The sequence below is a fragment of the Tachyglossus aculeatus genome, chromosome 22 (assembly GCF_015852505.1).
Source record: "Tachyglossus aculeatus isolate mTacAcu1 chromosome 22, mTacAcu1.pri, whole genome shotgun sequence".
NCBI classification, from domain to species: domain Eukaryota; kingdom Metazoa; phylum Chordata; class Mammalia; order Monotremata; family Tachyglossidae; genus Tachyglossus; species Tachyglossus aculeatus.
Genome location: NC_052087.1, coordinates 31,102,892 through 31,127,403, shown reverse-complemented (window position 1 = coordinate 31,127,403; position 24,512 = coordinate 31,102,892). Strand labels below are relative to the sequence as shown.

Genomic DNA, 24,512 nt, shown 5'->3' with positions numbered 1-24,512 from the left:
CTTTTCATCTTCATTGATATGGATTATACCACCCATTTGAGTCATTTTAATTCCTGAAATGAATCCTAAATTATAGCAATATTCCCGCAGCTCCACTGTTCATTATCATGCCATGATTCTCTGGCAAAGTAACTTGATGTGCATCTTAGACATCTACATAGATTCAAACAGATCTCCCTTTTTGTATTGCTACTTGTGGGCCGGTGCAAATCATGGCTCGTCAAAATGGCAATAATGATGATAACAACAACAATGGTATTTGTTAAGCAGTTACTACGTGACAAGCACTGTTCTAAACACTGAAGTAGACAGAAGTTAATCAGGTTGGACATGGTCCCCATCCTATACGAGGCTTCCAGTCTAAGTAGGAGGGAGAACAGGATATTTCATTCCCATTTTACAGTTGAGGAACCTGAGGCACAGACAAATTAAGTGATTTGATTGAAGTCACACAGAAGCAAGTGGCCCAACCAGAATTAGAACTCAGGACCTCTAACAGGCCTAAGCTCTTTCCCCTAGCCTATGATACTGTGAGTTTAGTCCCATATTACTTTCTGCTCAGTTGGCAGTCTCTTAAACAATCAAAGACAGTGTTCATCACATTTAAAAAGTATATCAATGCACTGGGAGTTAGAAGAGAGCACAGTGACTTTGTGTAGTACTACAATATATACAATATAGTATAGTTTCTTTGCTAAACCCAAAGAAACATATTGATTATAGACCCATGCATGGTAAGAGAGTAATTCAGTTCACTACACACCACAACAAAGCAGGCCTTATTACAGTGTTTGGTGTATCTCCCATAAAAGTATCTCTGTTTTACGAAATGAAGTAAAAATGAATAGTTGAGTTAAAACATATTCTACTGTACCTAAAATGTCCTAATGACATTCTAGGTATGGTGGAAGGGATGTAGGTTGGAGTAGTTACTGGAAACAGTCACAGAGGCAACCATCTGCTTCTCCAGGACTCGTGATTCCAGTTTCAAAAGATTCTGAGTCAGTGACCCCATGATTTGACACCCAAATCTACAACTCTGCCCCTGCTCTCTCTCCCTCCCTCCAGGCTCATATTTCCTCCTGCCTTCAGGACATCTCCTTCTGGATGTCTGCCCTCCATCTAAAACTCAGTATGTCCAACAATGAACTCCTTATCTTCCCTCTCAAACCCTGCCCTCTCCCTAACTTTCCCATCACTATAGACGGCACTACCATCATTCCCGACTTACAAGCCCTCAACCTTGGTGTCATCCTCGACTCCGCTGTCTTGTTCACCCCACACATCCAATCCATCACCACAACCTGCCAGTCTCACCTCCAAAACATCGCCAAGATCTACCGTTTCCCATCCATCCAAACCACTTCCTAGCTGGTTTTTTTCTCTCACCCTATCCCGACTGGATTACTGCATCAGCCTCCTCTCCGATCTCCCATCCTCCTGTCTCTCCCCACTTTAGTCTACACTTCACTCTGCTGCCCAGATTATCTCTGTGCAGAAATGCTCTGGGCATCTTACTCCCCTCCTCAAAAGTCTCCAGTGGCTGCCTGTCAACTTACAAATCAAGCAAAAACTCCCCACTCTAGGCTTCAAGGCTCTCCACCACCTCACCCCCTTCTACCACACCTCCCTTCTCTCCTTCTACAGCACAGCCCGCACCCTCCACTCCTCTGCCACTAACCTCCTCACTGTACCTCGTTCTCACCTCGTTCTCGCCTGTCCTGCCATTGACCCCCAGCCCACGTCCTTCCCCTGGCCTGGAATGCCCTCCCTCCACACATCTGCCAAGCTAGCTCTCTTCCTCACTTCAAAGCCATACAGAGAGCTCACCTCCTCCAGGAGGCCATCGCAGACGGAGCTCCTTTTTTTCTCTCCTCCTCCCCATCCCCCCAGCCCTACCTTCTTCCCCTCCCCACAGCACTTGTATATATTTGTACAGATGGATTACACTGTTTATTTTACTTGTACGTATTTACTATTCTATTTATTTTGTTAATGATGTGCATATGTTTTAATTCTATTTGTTCTGACGATTTTGGCACCTATCTACATGTTTTGCTTGGTGGTCTGTCTCCCCCTTCTAGACTGTGAATCCATTGTTGAGTAGGGACTGTCTCTATACGTTGCTGTCTTGTACTTCCCAAGTGCTTACTACAGTGCTCTGCACACAATAAGCGCCCAATAAATACGATTAAATGAATGAATGAATGAATGAATGTAACCGGGTAGAAAATCAAGCCTGGATTTGATTGCTCTTTAGTTCTTGTATTCTCTGCCTCCCTCTAGGGCCTCATACTAAACTACCAAGAGACCATTTTCAAGACCTATATGCATTAAATGCATATAAATGCATTTTTTTAAAGTCCCCATTTTAGCAGAGTTAGTTTGAAAATCTCACCTGCAAACCTTGCTTCAAGGAATGGATTTTCAGTGTTACCACTGCTCCTTTCTGAGATCATTCGGGGCTCTTTGGAAAGCTGGAAAAGAAAGTTCTCTCAGCAAACGCAAGTGATATTCTGAGATCCTTTTCCCCCTGATCTCAGAAAGAAGAAAACACTGTAGTTATATACTTGCCCCTCACTCCTAAAATCTAAGCTATAACAGCATCTTTGGTGAAAACATCCCCTGTGTTATCCTCAATCACCACAGACATATTTCAAGTGAATGATGTAAAGTGTTATGAAGCTGGGGAATTTTGTCCCAAAAGAATCCTAATCCCAGAGTTAGAAGTGTTTTGCAAACAAGTCAATAATCTTGGTTTATGTTGAAATAAATGTTATAGCCCGAAATTTTCAGGAAATGAAAAATTAGGCCTATTCCCTACCAACTTCACAAGTCAAAAATGCATGATTAAATGGATGGAAAATAATTGTTTTCTTCTTCCCTAACAAATACCCTTCAATTCATATCAATCACATTTCGTTGTAGTATTCGGGAACACAGGAGTTTTAAGCAAGCAAAGTGACATTTGTCATATTCTAGAATAAAGACCCCATCGTATCAGATTGTACCTTCCCAATTCCAACTTCCACCAGGAATTAATGCTTCCAATCATAAAAATCATATAAGTCTACAGGCAGATGTGCTACCGAAAATGATTTCACATCCATCTCAACCCACATCCAATCTAACAGATGCCCAAAGCCTCATTAAACTGGCAATAATAATAATGATAACAAAAATGGTATTTGTTAAGCACTTACTACATGCCAAGGACTGTTCTAAACACTGGAGTAGACAGAAGTTAATCAGGTTGGACATGGTCCACATCCTATACGGGGCTTCCAGTCTAAGTAGGAGGGAGAACAGGTATTTCATTCCCATTTTACAATTGAGGAACCTGAGGCACAGACAAATTAAGGGACTTGCCTAAAGTCACACAGAAGCAAGTGGCCCAAGCAGAATTAGAACCCAGGACCTCTGATTCCCAGGTCCAAGCTCTTTCCCCTAGGCCATGCTACAGTGAGTTTAGTCCCATATTACTTTCTGCTCAGTTTACAGTCTCTCAAACAACCTAAGACAGTGTTGATCCCAGTTAAAAAGTAAATCAATGCACTGAGAGTTAGGAGAGAGCAAAGTGGCTTTGTGTAGTACTACATAATAATCCATCAGCTAAACCCAAAGACACATACTGGTCATAGACCCCTGCTTGTTAAGAGAGTAATTAAGTTCACTACACACCACAACAAATCAGGCCTTATTTCAATGTTTGGTGTATCTCTCATTAAAGTATCTCTGTTTCATGAAAATGGTGTAAAAATGAATAGTAGAGTTAAAACATATTCTATTGCACCTAAAATGTTCTAATGACTTTCTAGGTGTGGTGGAAGAATGGAGGTTGGAGTAGTTACTGTAAACAGTGTCAGAGGCAACCATCAGCTACTCCAGGACTCATGATTCCAGTTTCAAAAGATTCTGAGTCAGTGACCTTATGTAACCAAGCAGAAAATCAAGTCTGAACTTGATTGTTCCAATTCTTCCCCTTGTTATAAACTTTTGGGGTGTAAGTGGAGAATGTATTTCTAGGACCTCAACAGCCATTTTAGTTATTTCAAACATATATCAACAGACCTAGTGCTGAACCGCATTCAACTGCAAAGAAATGAGCAGGGAGCGTGTCCACTACTCTGTTGGACTGTACTCTCCCCAGCATTAAGTACAGTGCTCTGAACATAGTAAGTGCTCAGTAAAAACTACTGATTGATTGATTGACTGTGTCTTTGGTTCTTGTAATCTTTGCCTCCCTCTAGTGCCTCATACTAAACCACAAAGAGACCATTTTCAAAACCTATAAATGCATTTTTTTAAAGTCCCCATTTTAGAAAAGTTAGTTCTTTGAAAAGCTCACCTGCAAACCTTGTTCCAAGGAATGGGTTTTCAGCTTTTCCACTGCTCCTTTCTGAGATCATTCGGGGCTCTTTGGAAAGCTGGAAAAGAAAGTTCTCTCAGCAAATGCAAGTGATATTCTGAGATCCTTTTCCCCCTGATCGCGGAAAGAAGCCAACACTATAGTTATATACTTGCCTCTCACTGCTAAAAGTTTAGCTATGACAGCATCTTTGGGGAAAACATCCCCTTTGTTATCCCCAATCACCACAGACATATTTCAAGTGAATGATGTAAAGTGTTATGAACCTTGGGAATTTTGTCCCAAAAGAATCACAATCCCCCAGTTAGAAATGTTTCCCAAACAAGCCAATAATCTTGGCTTAGGTAGAAATAAAAGTTAAAGCCTGAAACTTTAAGGAAATGAAAAATTAGGCCCATTCCCTGCCAACTTCACAAGCCTAAAATGCATGATTCAATGGGTGCAAAATAATTGTTTTCTTCTTCCCTAATTAATACCCTTCAATTTATATCGCTCCCATCTAGTTGTAGTGTTTGGGAACACAGGAGTTTCACTCGAGCAAAGATACTCTGCAGTTTCCTACATAGTTTTCAAAATGAAAACAAGATTCAGTCTGCAAACTGTCACAAAGCGAAAAAAAAAGTTAATGACTGAGTATCAACATGCTTGATTGCCCGACATAGAGTCACCAGCTAGCCAAGCAGTATCAAAACTAATTCATCAACAGGACAGGGCAGGAATCAACCTGACGCACAGTTGGTCATCAATGATCATTACCTCCTATTCAATGGAGCTTAGGGAACCCCAAAGACTCCAAGGAGATTTCCTTTGGATTGGGAATTTCTCCTCTTGCATAGAAGAGAGAAAAAGAAGGTCCACCTTCTGAGAATTTCATGTATCTTGTTTAGGACCATACTCCAGGAGCATGACACTCAGAAGTATTAGTCTAGGGGTTGAGGTCAGATATCCTATACCCGATTTCGCATACTTGGGACTTGTGGTACAAGAAAGGCAGTTTGAAAAAGTGAATTCAAGAACAATAAACTCATTGTGGGCAGGGAATATGACTGTTTATTGTTATATTGTTCTCTCCCAAACATCGAGTACAGTGCTATACATACATTAAGCTCTCAATAAATAGTATTGAAGGAAGGAATGAGGGAAGGAGGTAAGGAAGGAAGGAATGGAGGAAAGGAGAAAAGGAGGGAAGGAGGGAGAATGGAAGGGAAGGAAGGAGGGAGGGAGGGAAGGAAGGAGGAAGGGAGCGAAGGAAGGAAGTAAGGAAGGAATTTGCAACACTCTTTAAAGTAGCCATGCACATACTCACCCTGGGAGACTAGAAAAAAATTCTGACCTTCCCTAACAAATCCCTCATTTCCATTACTCTCTCTCCCTTCTGTTTTACCCTCCCACTTGGATTTCTACCCTTTATTCACCTACCTTCTAGTTCCACAAGTACATAATTTACCTTAATTTCTATTTCTCCATCTAGAGTGTAAATTCCTGGTGTGCATGGGTTGTGTTCTATCAACTCTGTTGTACTGTACTCTCACCCAAGTGCTTAGTGCAGTGCTCTGCATGGGTGTGCACTCAATAAATACCACTGTTTGATCAGAGATCATCTATGACAGGACACAGTTAACCCATATTCATACAGATTGCATCTGATGAGATCTTTCCTGAAGAGATGAACCTGTTCCTTCACCAAAATCAGGCTAAGGTGTGATGTTACCTGGACTCCTGGATCTGGATCCTAAGGCAGGGACTAAATCTGAGCTTGTATCTATGCCTGTGCTTAGCTCAGGACTTAGCCCAGAGAAAGTGCTTTATAAATACCATAAACACAATAATAAATTGAAGTCCTTTTAAAGATGATATTTTTGATACTGAGGGACTCTAGACTACATCCCACTTTTATGTTGGCTACATCTCACTCCATCAAACGGGGATTAGTCTTGCAAAATCCCAGGTTTAGAGGTGGAAACTGATTTGGGAAGAGATCTGTTGCTTCAGATCAAGGCACTTTTTGTTTTGTTTTTGTTTATTTTGTGGCATTTGTTAACTTGTATGTCAGGGACCAATCTAAGTGCTGGGGTAGATACACCCTGATAGAGTAGAAAAATATTCAGACCTTCACCAAGAAATCCCTCATTTTCACTATTCTCTCTCCCTTCTGTGTCACCCTCACACTTGGATTTGTTTATTCACCTACCTTCTAGTTCCACCAGCACATAGGTAAAGACCGATAATATACCTTAATGTCTATTTCTCCATCTAGAGTGTAAATTCCTGGCGGGCATGGGTTGTGTTTTAGTGAAGTGCTCTGCGTGGGTTTGCACTCAATTAATACCACTGTTTGATCAGAGATCATCTATGACAGGACACAGATAACCCATTTTCACACAGATTCCATCTGATTAGATCTTTCCTGAAGAGGTGAACCTGTTCCTTCACCAAAATTAGGCTAAGGATTTATGTTCCCTGGACTCCTGGATGTGGATTCTGAGGCTGGGACTGAATCTGAGCTTGTATCTATGCCTGTGCTTACCTCAGTACCTAGCCCAGAGAAAATGCTTAATAAATACCATTAAAATAACAGTAAATTGAAGTCCTTTTAAAGATCAAATTTTTGTTATTGAGGGACACTAGACTATATACCACTTTTATGTTGGCTATATTTCTCCCCGTCAAATGGGGCTTCATCTTGCAAAATCCCAGGTTTAGAGGTGGAAACTGATTTGGGGAGAGATCTGTTGCTTCAGATCAAGGCATTTTTTGTTTCGTTTTTGTTCATTTTATGGTATTTGTTAACCTTGTAGTGTATGTCAGGCACCAATCTAAGTGCTGGGGTAGATACAAGATAGTCAGGTGGACACAGTCCCTGTCTCATACAGGGCTCACAGACTTACTCCCCATTTTACAGATGAGGTAACTGAGGCACAGAGAAGTGAAGTGACTTGTCCAAAGTCATCTGGGAATAGAACCCAGGTCCCCTGATTCATAGGCTCATGCTCTTTCCAGGTTGTTGTTCTACTTAGAGATTACTGATCCAGACAGAGCCCCAGGTATCCAACAAACCCAGAACCCACCCAAATCAGAACTTCTACCAGCACAGATGGACAGAGCCTAAGCCTGGTTCAGAAAAAGGATGGTTGTTCAGGATGATCTAGTGATCTGTCAAAAAATATGTTTTTGTAGGAATTTGCATTAATTGAGTTTACCAGAGACTGAATTTCAGTTTTTGACATTGCTGATGAATTTGACAATGGGCCATTATTAATTCCCATCAATAATGCATCATTCTACAAACAGTAGAGTAATTATTCAGATAATTGGCCAGGAAAATCCAGGCCTAAATGTCCTGCTTTTCCTCTAAAACGATGTTTGGGTTACTGATTTAATCACTTTGCCATACCCAAGGTGAAATAGAGAACAGTCACTTGGTGGATTCAAGCTGTTTAAAACAAAGCAATCCACTTTTCTATCCATGTACCTGAGCAGTCCAGACAAAAGTTAAGTTTGGAGGGTTTCCATTTGAATTATCTTGATACCTGTGTAGACCTCTCTGAATATTACAAGAGAATTTATCTCTGACCTGAAAACACCAATTTATTTTGGTATGGTTCTGACATGGAAAATTCAAAATCAAATTTACCAAACTCCCCACACTTCTCGAAAGAGTTTGTGATTTTGCACGAACCATTACTAATCAATAACAATATTAATTAAGCATCTAGAAATGCCTGAATTATAATATTAAGCTCCAGGAAGAAAACATAGATAATTTCAGACTCTGACCCTTCCTCTCAAAATACTCAGAATTTAAACAAACGATTTAATGTATTTTAGTGTCTGTCTCACCCTGTAGACAGTGAACTTCCTGTGGGTAAGAATTACGTCTACCAATGTTGCTGCATTGTACTTTCCCAAGTGCTTAGAACAATGCTCTGCATACAAGAAGCATTCAGTAAATGTCATTGGTTGATTTATTGAAGGACACAGATCAAAAAAATGAAAACCCAAGACCAACGGTAAAAGATTACTTTTGAAGCCTCATCATCTCACCACTCCTCTCTGAGCCACCCAGTCCCAAATGCCACAATCTTTCCAATATTCTTTATGTTGAAAAGACAGAAATTGTTCCTAGGGAAGAGGAGGGAGAGGAGAACAACCAGCATTGTCTAGAGGAAAGAGCATGAGCCTGGGAGTTGGAAGGACCAGAATTCTAATCCTGCCTCCACCAGTTGTCTGCTATGTGACTTTGGGTAAGTTGCTTCACTTCTCTGTGTTTTAGTTCTCTCAGCTGTATAATGGGTATTAAGACTGTGAGCACCATGTGGGGCATGGACTGTGTCCAACCTGATTAGCTGGGATTGGCCCCAGCTCTTAGTACAGTGCCTGGCACATAGCAAGCACTTAACAAAGACCATTTAAAAAAAGAAGAACCTTGGTATCTAGCTGAAGACTGGCAGGTCCCTTGACTATCCCAGTGAACCCAGGAATTTTGGTAGTGGAGGAGTGCCAAGCACACTGCAGAAAAGCAATTTGAAAGACAAAATGTCACTGTAATGTAATTGATTTTCTCAAATAAATTTGAATCTGGCTTATGCTGACCTATTATCCAACGTAAATATAATAGTTCTCTTAGTTGCCAATTATAATGATCATATAGTGCCAGAGCATCAAGGAACACACTTAGTAACATCTCAGTCCCAGCAAAGAATGAATTGGAAAGAAGCAGTCATCCATTAAATGACATGATTCTCTTCTCCTGGAACAAGTCTGAAAGAGAAGCAGTGTGGCCTAGTGGAAGACCCCATGCCTGGGAGTCAGAGGACCTGGGTTCCAATCCTGGCACCATCAGTCTCTGCTATGTGAACTTGAGCAAGTCACTTAACTTCTCTGGGCCTCTGTTATCTCATAGATTAAATGGGGATTAAGACTATGATCCCTGTGTGGATCAGGGTCTATGTCCAACAAAACTGTCTTGTATCTACTCAGGTGCTTATTATAGTGTCTGGCAGGTAGTAAGCACATAACAAATGCTATAAGGTTTTTTTTTTTAATCTTTCAACTGAGGAGAAACAGAAGTCTATGAAGGAGAAACAGGCGAGAAAAAATTATGTGGAAAGACAATATTACAGCATGTAGTGATGGTGATACAAATGCGCAGTTTCCCCTGACAAATCCAAGTTTAGATGTGACAAATAATGATTTTGGTAGCTTCAGAAATCAGGAAAATCCCCAAAGGTTGGGCTCAGTTCCATGGCTGAAAACATCTTCAGAAGAGCGAGAGTGGAAAGAGGAGGAGGACTTTAGCAGATAAGTAAGCAGATTGGGTTTTGAGAATGGCAAGCACATTTAGAAGAACACGTCAAAAAGATAATGGACATTTTAAGCCCTACTTAAAAATTCTGGTTTCTTTTCAACACTGCTTAAGAGGAGTCAGGACTTGTTGGAGCCCTGAGTTTAGGGAACCTAAAAGTCCAGCCCCAAAGATTTGTGCAGCTGGATATCACCACAGCTGAAAATCCATCAGCCCCCCTCGCTTCCCCCAGTATCTATGTTCAAGGTCATGAATGGAAATGCTAATTTTTATTTTAAAACCAATTAACAAAATTTCATGAACAAACCAGGAAAGTGACATTTGTCACATTCTAGACTAATGACCCCATCCTGTCTGATTTTAATTTCCACCAGGAATCAACCCCACCATCGCAAAATCAGAAAGGTCTATAGGCAGAAGAACTACCAGAGAAGAACTACAGAAGAACTACTGGAGAAGCAGCATGGCTTAGTGGAAGGAGCACGGGCTTTGGAGTCAGAGGTCATGGGTTCAAATCTCGCTCTGCCAATTGTCAGCTGTGTGACTTTGGGCAAGTCACTTAACTTCTCTGGGTCTCAGTTACCTCATTTATAAAATGGGGATTAAGACTGTGAGCCCCTGTTGGATAATCGGATCACCTTGCAACCTCCCAAGCGCTTAGAACAATGCTTTACACATAGTGAGTGCTTAATAAATGCCATTGCTATTGTTATTATTACCAAAAATGATTTCATATCTACCTCAACCCACCTCCAACAGACGCCCAAAGTGAAAGGTAGTTTTACCTGGAAAACATCGGCCCCATTTCCCACCTACACAGGTGAGTTCAGATAAGCTTAGCAATCTCACAAACTGTCCCTTTGAAGATGTCCCAGGAGGTCATTCCTGGGTCAAAACATTTGGAGAAAGGATTGGAGCATAGAACCCACATGACAGGTAACACTTCTCGCCATGGCATATTCATTCCAAATCCACTCAAACATTGGCAAACGTTAAGTCAAACCAGTTTCACTTGGAACCATCAGTTTCATTTGGATTCACCATTCTATGCAAAGGTTTCTAAGTCATGGTCTTTTTACCAGTTCAGGAATCCATTAATTGTGTTTAGTTTTGAATCTGTTAAATGACAATTTTTTTTTAATGATAAAGTTACTGGTGGAAACAAACATGCAGGAGCACCAAAAGGGCCTCTTCTCCAACCCCTTCTTCAATCTGTTCCCTTCCTGAAGCTCCTTCCCCCTTTAAAACACACCAAGGCACACCTCTTCCCATCTTCAAAATCTTCCTAATAACTCCCCAGGAATCAATTTTCGGCTCCATAACTTTCCCATCACAGTTTTCACCTCCACGGTCCTCGGAGTGTAGATCAAAGGGTTTAACAAGGAAGTAACTATCGTATAGAAGACTGACACAAATTTATCCACAGAGAAGGTAGTCTGGGGCCCGGTGTATATGAATATACTGGGACCAAAGCATAAGGTGGCCACAAGAATGTGGGAGCTGCAGGTGGAGAGGGCTTTACATCTTCCTTCAGCCCTCTTAGACCTCAAAGAGGACAGGATGACCACATAGGATGCCATAAGCACTACAAATCATGAGGTACAGATGTCCCCACTGTTGGAAACAAACAGCAGGTTCACCAAGTGAGTGTCGGAGCAGGTGAGTTTCATCAAGGGTTGCACATCACAGAAATAATGATCAATCACACTGGGACCACAGAATGATTGATAGGCTCAGGGTGAGGTAAGCCTGGGAGGAAGAATGCGAGAAAGACCCTACCCAGGCTAAGTCCAGCAGAATGCCACACAGATGCTGATTCATGATGGTGGTGTAGAGGAGGGGCTTGCAGATGGCCACGTAGCAGTCATAGGCCATCAGAATGAAGACCAGGATTCCCATGCAGCTGAAGAAATGGACTGCAAAGAGTTGTGTCATGCAGCCCCCAAAAGTGATGACCTTCTTGTCTGAGAGAGAGTCTACAATCAGTTTGGGGGCCGTGCTAGAGGATAGACAGGCATCTGAAAATGACAAATAGGTCAGGAAATAGTACATAGGGGATTCAAGAGTCGGGCTAGTCTTGATGGACACCACAATGAGGAAGTTTCCAAACAGGGTAGCCAAGTAAAATATCAAGAAGACAGCAAAGATGACCTTCTACTTCTCTGGATCCTGTGTCAGTCCCAAACGAACAAATTCTGTAACATTGTTTGGAATAGCCATGAGGTCAGTGTCCACGGAGCACCCCTGGTGAAAACTGGTGTTCCTACAAAAATAAGAAACAAATTCTCATGATCGCTATCTTGTGGTTGAGGCAGGATCTTATTCCAGCAAACAGGGACTGGTTCGCCACTATCCCGGAGAGATGGTGAATCTGAAGAGAACAGCATTGTCATGACTTTGAAAAGTGAAAGTTTTTCCTTGAGAATGTTTTTATTTTCATTCCAATCTGACTTTTCCATTGGACAGTGTTTGGAGATAATAATAAAAATGATAATGTTGGTATCTGTTAAGCGCTTACAATGTGCCAAACACTGTTCTAAGCACTGGGGTGGATACAAGGTAAATCAGGTTGCCCCACTGAGGGATCACAGTCTTCATCCCCATTTTACAGATGAGGTAACTCAGAGAAGTGAAGTGACTTAACCAATCACACAGCTGAGAAGGGGTGGAGCCGGGATCAGAACCCACGATCTCTGAGTCCCAAGTCCGGGCTTTTTCCACTGAGCCAAGACTTACCACGAGACATAAATCTAGTTATAGACATGACTAAATCTGCAGGCCACGGGTACAATCTGTTGTACACCTGAAGATCTGTTCCTTGGCAAATTGGTTCATGTTCTTCTCTCAGTTCACACCATTGTTGAGATTTTATTCATGCCACCCCCATTTTAAGTTAAGAGTAATGAGCATGGCCTAATGGTTAGAGCTTGGGCTTGGGCATCAGAAGGATCTAGGTGCTAATCCCAGTTTTACCACGTGACTGCTGTGTGACCTTGGTCAAGTCATTCATATCTACAAATCTACATCTACATCAAATCTACATCTCTGTCCCTGCTCTCTCCCCCTCCCTCCAGGCTCGCATCTCCTCCTGCCTTCAGGACATCTCCATCTGGATGTCTGCTTGCCACCTAAAACTCAACATGTCCAAGACTGAACTCCTTGTCTTCTCTCCCAAACCCTGCCCTCTTCCTGACTTTCCCATCACTGTTGGTGGCACTACCATCCTTCCCGTTTCACAAGCCCGCAACCTGGGTGTCATCCTCGACTCTGCTCTCTCGTTCACCCCTCACATCCAAGCTGTCACCAAAACCTGCCGGTCTCAGCTCCACAACATTGCCAAGATCTGCCCTTTCCTCTCCATCTGAACCACTACCCTGCTCGTTCAAGCTCTCATCCTATCCTGTCTGGACTACTGTATCAGCCTCCTCTCCGTTCTCCCATCCTCTTGTCTCTCCCCACTTCAATCCATACTTCACGCTGCTGCCCCGATTGTCTTTGTCCAGAAATGCTCTGGAAATGTTACTCCCCTCCTCAAAAGTCTCCAGTGGCTACCAATCAACCTATGCTTCAGGCAAAAACTCCTCACCCTTGGCTTCAAGGCTCTCCATCACCTCGCCCCCTCCTACCTCACCTCCCTTCTCTCCTTCTACAGCCCAGCCCGCACCCTCTGCTCCTCTGCTGCTAATCTCCTCACTGTGCCTCATTCTTGCCTGTCCCGCCATCGACCCCCAGCCCACGTCATCCCCCTGGCATGGAATGCCCTCCCTCGACACATCTGCCAAGCTCGCTCTCTTCCTCCCTTCAAAGCACTACTGAGAGCTCACCTCCTCCAGGAGACCTTCCCAGACTGAGCCCCTTCCTTCCTCTCCCCCTCCTCTCCCTCCCCATCCCCCCTCCTTACCTCCTTCCCCTCCCCACAGCACCTGTATATATGTATATATTTGTAAGTATTTACTACTCTATTTTTTATTTATTTTATTTGTTTATGTTTATTCTTTTTATTTTATTTTGTTAATATGTTTTGTTCTCTGTCTCCCCCTTCTAGACTGTGAGCCCACTGTTGGGTAGGCACCGTCTCTATATGTTGCCAACTTGTACTTCCCAAGTGCTTAGTACAGTGCTCTGCACACAGTAAGTGCTCAATAAATACGATTGAATGAATGAATGAATGAATGAATTCAACTTCTCTGTGTCTCAGTTACCTCATCTATAAACTGGGGATTAAGTCTGTGAGCCCCATTTGGGACATGGACTATGTCCACCCTAATTAGCTTGTCTCTACCACAGCACTTACTACAGTGCCTGGCATTCAGGAAGCACTTAAATATCATTGAAAAAAAAACAGTAGGAAGGGTTTAACCCTGGCTTCACCGCATATCTGCTGTATGACCTTGGGCAAGTCATTTAACTTCTCTTTGCCTCAGTTCCCTTATCTGCAAAATGAGGATTTAATACCTGTTCTCTCTCCTACTTAGACTGTGAGCCTCATGTGGGAGCTGATTAGCTTATAGCTACCCCAGCACATAGTGCAGTACTTAGCACACAGTAAACATTTAACAAATACCACAGTTGTTATTATTATTTTTTTGTTATTATTATCATTATTATTAAGGCCACCTGTCTACTTGCTTTGTTTTATTGTTTGTCTCCCCCTTCTAGACTGTGAGCCCGTAGTTGGGTAGGGACCATCTTTTTCTGTTGCCAACTTGTACTTTCCAAGTGCTTAGTGCAGTGCTCTGCACACAGTAAGTGCTCAATAAATATGATTGAATGAATGAATGAAGGCAGAAAAATGGATGAGGTGAATGACCTGCAGAGATTTTTCATATTTTGATTCTATAACTCTACAACTTATTCTTCAGTTAGCATAACTACTGAATACATTTTGATCAATTTGCATTTGTATAATTATATCATTATCTGAATTGGTATTTCCCCACCCATTCTGCTTGGGAAATTCTCTTAATTTCCCAGATTGCCATTCATCACCCAAAAAATTGTTTACAGTACCTGTACTGAAAGAGCCCAGAAAAGAACCGAAGGAGAAGAGCTTATCAAAACTGAGTTCAGAAAGAGTTTCAAATGTGCTCTACTTATAAAATGAAAAGAAACAAAAACAGACAACCTGGAAAACTGACTTAGGGAAGTAAGATCAGATCGGCCGTATGCCTAATCTAGAATTCTGTTTCCAATATTAACACCAAAGGAGGCTTAGAAATATAGCGTTAAGATTGCCTTCCTTGGCATCCATCCTTATGGTTACATTTCCCTCTAATGGAAATGTATCATGGATCTATCATTTTTTGCTCTAATCAATCAGTAGAACTTTATTTAGTGAGTACTTACTCTGTAGAGAGTCTGTACTGAGCACTTGGGAGAGTGCAATCGAGTTAGTAGACACAATCTCTGCCCTCAAGGAGTTTGCAATCTATTGGGGGAGACTGACACTAAAATAAATTACAAGTAGGGGGAAGCAAACCTCTCAGGGTCACACCTTGAGAGTTTCCAGTACTCTACCTGTCTCAACCGTGGGAGGGAGGGTCAAGCAGAGGTACATCCATTCCATTTCTAGTCTAGACAGTGGCTATCCCCCTTCTAGACTGTGAGCCCACTGTTGGGTAGGGACCATCTCTATATTTAGCCAAATTGTACTTCCCAAGTGCTTAGTACAGTGCTCTGCACACAGTAAGCACTCAATAAATACGATTGAATGAATGAATGAATGAATGGAAGGCAAACTGCTACAAGTCAAAACTCACCTGTGCTGGGCAGCAGTGGCATGGGAAGCAGTGTGCCTCAGTGGAAAGAGCACGGGCTTTGGAGTCAGAGGTCATGGGTTCAAATCCCGGCTCCGCCACTTGTCAGCTGTGTGACGTTGGGCAAGTCACTTCACTTCTCTGGGCCTCAGTTCCCTCATCTGTAAAATGGGGATGAAGACTGTGAGCCCCTCGTGGGACAACCTGATTACCTTGTACCTACCCCAGCGCTTAGAACAGTGCTTTGCACATAGTAAGCGCTTAACAAATACCAACATTATTATTATTATGGGAGACAGTCGAGGGTGGAGACCCAGGTTTAAAGCAAGGAAGGAGGCAATAGTAAACTGCTTCCATATTTTTACCAAGAAAACTTAATGGATACACTACCAGAACGATGGCAGACGGAGGTGGGGAGTTCTGGGAGAGATGTATCCATGGTGTCGCTATGGGTCGGACATGAATCGGCAGCATAAGACAGCAACAAGGGGAAGCAACTCACCTTGAAGACACGCATGTGATTGGTCAGATGCACAAGGAAGAATATCCAAGTGCTTGGGTAAATGTGGAAGTGATGAAGTGGCTGTTGGTGCAGAAGTAGGTTGAGGAGGTGAGAGATTCATCAGGGAAGGCCTCCTGGAGGAGAGCTTTCAGATCTTTGAAGATGGGAAGAGCAGTGACATGCAATATATGAAAGGGGAGTTAGTTCTAGCCAAAAGGGAAATCATTAGCAAAATATCAGCAGGGAGAAGCATGAGCAATCTTAATCCTTCTTGAGCTTTCAAATACCCTGATGTTCCCTCTAACAATAATGATGGCATTTGTTAACACACTTATTAACTGTTCTAATAGAACAGTTACAATAGAGAATACAATAGAGAAGCAACGTGGCTTAGTGGAAAGAGCACAGGCTTGGGAGACAGAGGTCGTGGGCTCTAATCCTGCCTCTGCTTGTCAGCTGTGTGACTTTGGGAAAGTCACCTTACTTCACTGTTTTCTCAGTTACCTGATCTGTAAAATGGGGTTTAAGACTGTGAGCCCCACGTGGGACAACCTCCTTACCTTCTATCTACTTGTATCTACTCTAGTGCTTAGAACAGTGCTTGGCACATAGTAAGCACTTAACAAATGCCATTACTATTATTATTATTATTAGTAGTAGTAGTATTAGGCATGATCCCTGCCCTCAAGTTGCTGACATTCTCTTGGAGGAGCCTAAAATAAATCACGGTAGGGGGAAGTAATGTAGTGTGTTGGGATTGTTTTACTTTTCAAACCTGTCATGATATGGGTGGAGGATCAGGCCTCACCAGTGATGATTCAATGACAGCATTTCATGCTACCATTCATGGGGTTGGGCACGATTCAAAAAAAATCTAAAACATCAGCCCTTTACTGATGTTGTTGCTTGCTTTGTCTATAATTACTTTAAAGTGAGCAAGCCATCCCTGACTGCTACATATCAAAATAATTGACTGACAGTTTCTCAGCTGTGCCCCACTGCACCACACTGGTCAATCAATATCATGTGCTGAGCCCCTTTGTACAAAGCACTGCACCAAGTGCCCGGGAAAATACAACAGAACTAGAGTATGTGATGAATTATGGGTAGGACAAATCTCCTATAGTAATCCATCTCCAAAACCTGCCAGTCTCACCTCCACAACATTGCTAAGATCCGCCCTTTCCTCTCCATCCAAACCTCTACCTTGCAGGTTCAATCTCCCATCCTATACCGCCTGGAACACTGCATCCACCTCCTTTCTGATCTCCCATCATCCTGTCTCTCCCCGCTTAACTTTATGCTTCACTCTGCTGCCCAGATTATCTTTCTACAGGAACACTCTGGGCATGTCACTCCCCTCCTCAAAAATCGCCAGTGGTTGCCAATCAGCCTATGAATCAAGAAAAAACTCCTCACTATTGGTTTCAAAGCTCTCGATCACCTTGCCCCCTCCTACTTCACCTTCCTTCTCTCCATCTACAGCCCAGCCCATACACTCCACTCCTCTGCCACTAAAATCAGCACTGGGCCTCGTTCATGCCTGCCCCATTATTGACCCCCGGCCCATGTCCTACCCCTGGCCTGGAATGCCCTCCCTCCACACATCCACCAAACTAGCTCTCTTCCTCCCTTCAAAGCCCTAGTGAGACCTCACATCCTCCAGGAACCCTTCCCAGACTGAGCCCCTCTCTTACCTCTGTTCCTCCTCCCCTCCCCATCACCCCCGCTCCCTCCCTCTGCCCTACCCCTTTACCCTCCCCAAAGCACTTGTGTATATTTGTACATATTTATTACTCTATTTAAGTAATGTTGTGTAGACAGCTATAATTCTATTTATCTATTCTGATGGTATTGACACCTGTCTACTTGTTTTGTTTTGTTGTCGGCCTCCCCCTTCTAGACTGTGACCTGACCCATTGTTGGGTAGGAACTATCTCTATCTGTTGCCAAATTGTACTTTCCAAGTGCTCAGTACAGTGCTCTGCACACAGTGAGTGCTCAATAAACACGATCAAATAAATTAATGAATGAACGAATGAATGACTGCTGTCAGAAGCCTGGGAACCCAGGAATTACCTGAACCTGCTAGGGGACAAAATTTATCTGTTCTACTTTGCTTCAGAAATAGACACATGAAGTCTAGACACTTTTTCTTTAATTTGTATTCTGATGTAGCGGTAATATCAAATATCATTAGCAGTGAGAATCAGAAGGAGCAAGTGAGAAGAAGGAAAGGCAAGAAAAGCAAGGCTGCTGATGAGGGACAGGAAAAATGAGGTGTGACCTCTGTTTCCTGTTGTTTCATCTTTCTCTCAACTTGCCAGTCTAATGAATTGGAAACCTCAGGAAGATTGCAGGACTAAGCTATTCCCCCGAGAATCCTCCAGACCACTGGGACCAACTGAGGACTAGTTCTCTTGGCATGACCCTGGGTTACCGTTCTGGCAACTCCAGGAATGATTCAGCCTCAAGACAAGAAAGCAGGTGCCCTAAGAGACCCATTGTTTAACTGAGTGGCTACAAGCTGCGACAGGAAGATCTTTTGGTACAGTGCCATATCATCTTAGGGAACCCTGCAACGGTCCTCGCAGGGACAATAGAGCAGCAGTTAAAACCATTAAAATTCCTTCATAAACAAAAAACACATGACCTGCAGATTGTAGGGAGTGGACAGGGTTGGTTTTTTTAGTGCTTATGTGTGCCAGAGACTGTATTAAGCACTGGTATATAAACAACCTAATCTGGTTGGACACAATCCGTGTCCCTCATGGGGCTCACAATCTTAATCCCCATTTTACAGAAGAGGTAACTGAGGCCCAGAGAAATTAAGTGACTTGCCCAAGGTCCCACAGCAGACAAGTGGTGGATTCAGATTTAGAACCCAGGTCCTCCTAACTTAAAGGCCGGTGCTCTAGCCATTAGGCCATGCTGCTTTGGTGTGGCCAAAGAGATTAGGGATGCTGAAGGACATTCTAGCCTGTGAGCCCGTTGTGGGCAGGGACTGTGTCTCTTTGTTGCTGAATTGTACTTGCTGAGTGCTTAATACAGTGCTCTGTACACAGTAAGCACTCAATAAACAGGATTGAATGAGGGAACATTCAATGGGAATCAGAGGCTAGAAAACACTTATTCCCCTCCAGAAAGCACCCTGCAGCACCACACCTTCCTGATGGCACTTTTCATCTCTGTATTTCTCAACGTGTAAATGAGAGGGTTGAACATGGGGACAATTGTGGTGTAAAACACAGCAAGAACTTTGTCCGCCAAGAAGAACCACTGTTCTAAGCACTGGGGAGATTACAAGGTGATCAGGTTGTCCCATGGGAGGCTCACAGTCTTAATCCCTATTTTCCAGATGAGGTAACTGAGGCACAGAGAAGTGAAGCGACTTGCCCAAAGTTATACAGCTGACAATTGGCAAAGCTGGAATTTGAACCCATGACCCCCGACTCCAGAGCCCATGCTCTTTCCACTGAGCCACGCGGCTTCTCTAGCAGAAGACTCCAGACAGATATTCAGCCACAGATGGGGTAATGGACTACTCCAAAATTACATTTCGCCAGGCCACCAAGACTAAATGAAACATGTTTCCTAAATTCTTAGACAACTGCTCAGTTATTTCATCAGAACCAGGACTCCACAAAATCAAAATCAAGGGTAACAGTTAAGCCTTCAGGGACTCTCTGGCAGATTGAAAAATAATTATCCTTGGGAAAGTATTTTGTACCCAGGTAGTGATTACATATTAGCTAAACTCAGGTCTCTTTGACATGGTATGTGTCTCTTTGCATATGTAGCATGAGTCGTCTGCACTTGCTACCTCGAATTCCTTAACTCCAACTCTCACCTAGACCCCCTCCAATCTGGCTTCTCTCCCCTAAATTCCACCAAAACTGCCCCTTCAAAGGTCACCAATGACCTCATTCATGCCAAATCCAATGGCTCCTACTCTTTCCTAATCCTCCTCGACCTCTCAGCTGCCTTTGACACTGTGGACCACCCCCATCTCCTCAACACACTATAAAATCTTGGCTTCACAGACTCCATCCTCTCCTGGTTCTCCTTCTATCTCTCTGGCCGTTCATTCTCAGCCTCCTTTGCGGGCTCCTCCTCCCTCTCCCCTTCCTTTACCGTAGGAGTTCCTTAAGGGTCAGTTCTTGGTCCCCTTCAGTTCTCCATCTACACTCACTCCCTTTGTGAAATCAATTGCTCTCACAGCTTCAACTATCATCTCCACCCTGATAACACCCAAATCTACATCTCTGCCCATGCTCTCTCTCCCTCCCTCCAGGCTCATATCTCCTCCTGCCTTCAGGACATCTCCATCTGGATGTCTGCCTGCCATCTAAAACTCAATATGTCCAAGACTGAACTCCTTATCTTACCTCCCAAACCCTGTTCTCTCCCAGACTTTTCGGTCACTGTGGATGGCACTACCATTCTTCCCATCTCACAAACTCACAACCTTGGTGTCATCCTCCACTTTGCTCTCTCGTTCACCCCACACATCCAATCCATCACCAAAACCTGCTGGTCTCACCTCCACAACATGGCCAAGATCTGCCCTTTCCTCTCCTTGCTGGTTCAATCTCTCATACTATCCCGACTGGATTACTGCATCAGCCTCCTCTCTCATCTCCCATCCTCCTGTCTCTCCCTGCTTCAGTCTATACTTCATTCTGCTGCCCGGAGTATCTTTGTACAGAAATGCTCTGGGCATGTTACTCCCCTCCTCAAAAATCAACAGTGGCTGCCTATCAACCTACGAATCAAGTAAAAACCCTCACTCTCGGCTTCAAGGCTCTCCATCCCCTCGTCCTCTCCTGCCTCACCTCCCTTTTCTCCTTCTACAGCCCTGCCTGCACCGTCCGCTCCTCTGCTGCTAACCTCCTCACTGTGCCTCACTCCTGCCTGTCCCGCCGTCGACCTCCAGCCCACGTCCTTCCACTGGCCCAGAATGCCCCCCCTCTGCATATCTGCCAAGATAGCTCTTTTCCTCCCTTCAAAGCCCTACTGAAAGCTCAATTCCTCCAGTAGGCCTTCCCAGCCTGAGCCCCCTTTTTCCTCTCTTCCACCCCATCCCCCTGTCCTACCTCCTTCCCCTCCCCACAGCATTTTTATATATTTGCAGAGATTTACTACTCTATTTTACTTGTACATATTTATTATTCTATTTATTTTGTTAATGATGTGCATACAATTATAATTATATTTGTTCTGACGATTTTGACACCTGTCTACATATTTTGCTTTGTTGTCTGTTTCCCCCTTCTAGACTGTGAGCCCATTGTTGGGTTTGGACTGTCTCTATATGTTGCCGCCTTGTACTTGCCAAGCACTTAGTACAGTTCTCTGCACACAGTAAGTGCTCAAAAAATGTGATTGAATGAATTAATGAATGTCACACTGCTTCCTAGTCCAGAAGTGTTAGACAGACACTAAAATAATTTACAAATAAAGTACAGGCAGTAGGAGGAAGGAGATTTGTGCATGAGTTCATAATTAATTAAATGGGGTATGTAACCTAGTAATATAAGTGGAGAAGCAGTGTAGCCTTGTAGAAGGAGCACTGGGCTGGGAGTCAGAGGACTTGGGTTCTAATCCCTCCGTGGCCACTTTTCTGCTGTCTCGCCTTGGGCAAGTCATTTCACTTCTCAGTGCCTCAGTTCCCTCATCTCAGTTCCCCCTCCTACCTTGCCTATGACCCCCATGGTGCACTTGACAATCTTGTATCTATCCCAGCATTTAGTCCAGTGCTTGGCTCATAGTAAGTGCTTAAGAAATACCACAGTTATTATTTTCTTGCTATTATTATTATATGCTTCAAGCAGTTGTGAAAACTCCAATGTTTAGGCAATGCAGAATTTTAAATTACTTATTCATATCACTATCTGTCTCCCCCTTTATACTGTAAGCTTGTTATGGGTGGGGAATGTGTCCATTAATTCTGTTGTAATGTTCCCTCCCAAGCACTTAATACAGTGCTCTGGACATAGTGCTTGATAATTAAATGATTGATTGATTGCAGAAGTGTTGACATGGCAGTAGAGGAGGTTATAATCTGGAGATATTAGAAATAAATTGACAAAGCCTTTTGTAAGAAGTGCAAATTTGAAAGTGTTTTGCAGGTGGGGAAAGCTGCATTCTGTTGAATTTGAAGAAGGAGAGAGTTCCAGGCAATGGGAAGAGCATGATCAACAGGTCAGAGGTAGAATGATAATGAGACACAATGAGTAGTTCAGTTGGAGAGGAATGAAGAGTGTGAGCTGGAGTGTAGAGGGAGAAGAGAGTGGATCAGTTGGTAGGAGACTGCTGACAGAATGCCTTAAAACCAGTGGTCAGGAGTTTCTCCTTGATGCAGGGAGTAATGGGCAACCTTTGGAGGTTTTTGAGGAGCAAGATGTGTGCAGTACAACATTTGAGAAAAACGATCCGAGCAGCTGAGTGAAAAGTGAACTCGAGAGGGGAGACATTGGAGGGTGATCAGCAAGAAGGCTGATGCATCAATGCAGGGGAAATGACAAGTGCCAGTACTAACGTGGTGATCATTTCAATGGAGAGAATGGGCTGGATCTTAGAAATATTGTAGATGGAAAAATACAGTAGGATTTGATGACAGACTGAATATCAAGGTTGACAGGGAGGAGGCAAAGGTGGAATAGTGATCTTCCATAAATATTTAGTAGAGTAGTTTCCTAATAGAATGGTAATAAACAACCACAATTTCAAATTTACATATTTCTGTATAGTTTACGAGATCTCGGAATTAGAGGAATGTTGCAATTATTCCAGAACTGCAGAAACAGAGAACAGAAAAGATAAAAGAAGCTAAATAATAATTCATTTTAAGAAGCAGGATTCAGGTCAAGTGACCTACATGGGAAAGGTGAATGGAGAGTGTGTTTGGGTCTGGAATCATAACTAGAAGCAAAGACTTCTTTATATGACAAAAGTCCAAAATAAAAGTGATGCCAAAGGAAACAGATGTCTTTTAAGACTCCTTTCAGTGACACTGAGAATGGAAAATCCAAGTAAGTTATGGAACTGTTTGTGAATAAAATAGCATATGGTAGCTTTGACCAGGATCATAGGATGAAAATAATCGAAGGAAAGTATAGGTGAAACAGAAGAGAAATTTCCTTACCAAGATGAAAATCCTACATGAAGAGGGGTGTGGATGTCATCTCATGGCTTATTTCCAAGCAGGTCAAATAATGAAACTGGAGCAATATGATGGGAAGAAATACTGGCCCACCCTTGAGAAAAAAACACTGTGAAGAACCAGGGTTGAAAAGTCACATCAGTCCAATCTGCAGAAACCAATTTGTAGATCTTGTTTATTGTTCTTCACATCAGCACCCTTCCGAATTGCAAAAATCCATGAAAGCTGAAGGGTCAGTTTCAGGCCAGTATTCATTTACATATAGGTGCCCAGAATCACGCACCTTACCTTGCAGCCAGAGGTCAAATAGACTTTACTCTCATGGATTGTGGATCAGTCAGTCTTTTTTCTTTTAGAAAGAAATGAATTTGATAACTGAACACAAATTTAATAGTATTAAAAACACCTGGCCCTCCAATTTCAAAGAATTCCATCCAGTCCACATCTCTTTCAAACCCAAGAAACAACAAAAGTCATTTCTTAGCTCTGGCTCAAGGTCTACTCCAAGTGATTCTCCTTCTTCACAGTTGACTATATGACAGTGCGAACTATTAAGTTGCCCCAGGGCAACTTAAAGACCATTAAAGGAGCCAGCTACTTATTCCCTAGAGGGACTTCCAATCGGCTTCTGAGGATCTCAGAGACAAGGAAGGAAGCCCCAAAACTAGTTGAGACCAATTATAAAAAAAAATCAGGAACTTGACCAGTAATAATAATGGTGGTATTTATTAAAGATGTACTACATGCCTAAAACCTTGCCAAATGTTGGAGAGCATACTGGATAATCAGATTAGACAAAATCTCTCTTCCCCTTGAGACTCACATGTAAAGGAATTGGAGAACAAATATTTAGTCCCCATTTTAGGGATGAGGAAACTAAACTATAGAGAATCTAAGGACTAGCCCAAGGTCACACAGCAGGTACATGACAGATCTGGGATTAGACCCCAGTTCTCTGACCCCTAAACCAAAGCTCTTTCCATTAGGCTATGCTGTTTCTCTGCATAGTGGATAGAACACTGGCCTGGAAATCAGAAGGTAATGGGTTCTAATTCTGGCTACACAACTTGGCTTCTGTGTGACCTTGGACGAGTAATTTCACTGCTCTGTACCTCAGTTACCTCATCTGTAAAATGGGGATTAAGACTGTGATACCCATGTGGAACAGGGATTGGGTCCAACCCAATTTCATTGTATTCAGCACGGCACTTATTAAAGTGCCTGGCACAAAGTAAGTGTTTGACAAATACCAAAAATTCTATTTATTAGTATTATTATAATGATTATGATCATTTTCTTCCATTGATTTCTCATTACATGCAAACTGGTGATGGGATTTAAAAATTAAGAACACTTGAAAAAACATTAAGGTTTTTTACAATGAGAAAAGAATCTCTATTTCTTATTTGATCTTA

The 24,512-nt window shown here is 42.7% G+C and overlaps 1 pseudogene; it reads right to left on the bottom strand.

Moving 5' to 3' along the window:
• Window positions 1-10,948: 10,948 nt before the first annotated feature.
• On the bottom strand, window positions 10,949-11,909 carry LOC119943932 (annotated as a pseudogene).
• Between the last annotated feature and the right edge of the window lie 12,603 nt (window positions 11,910-24,512).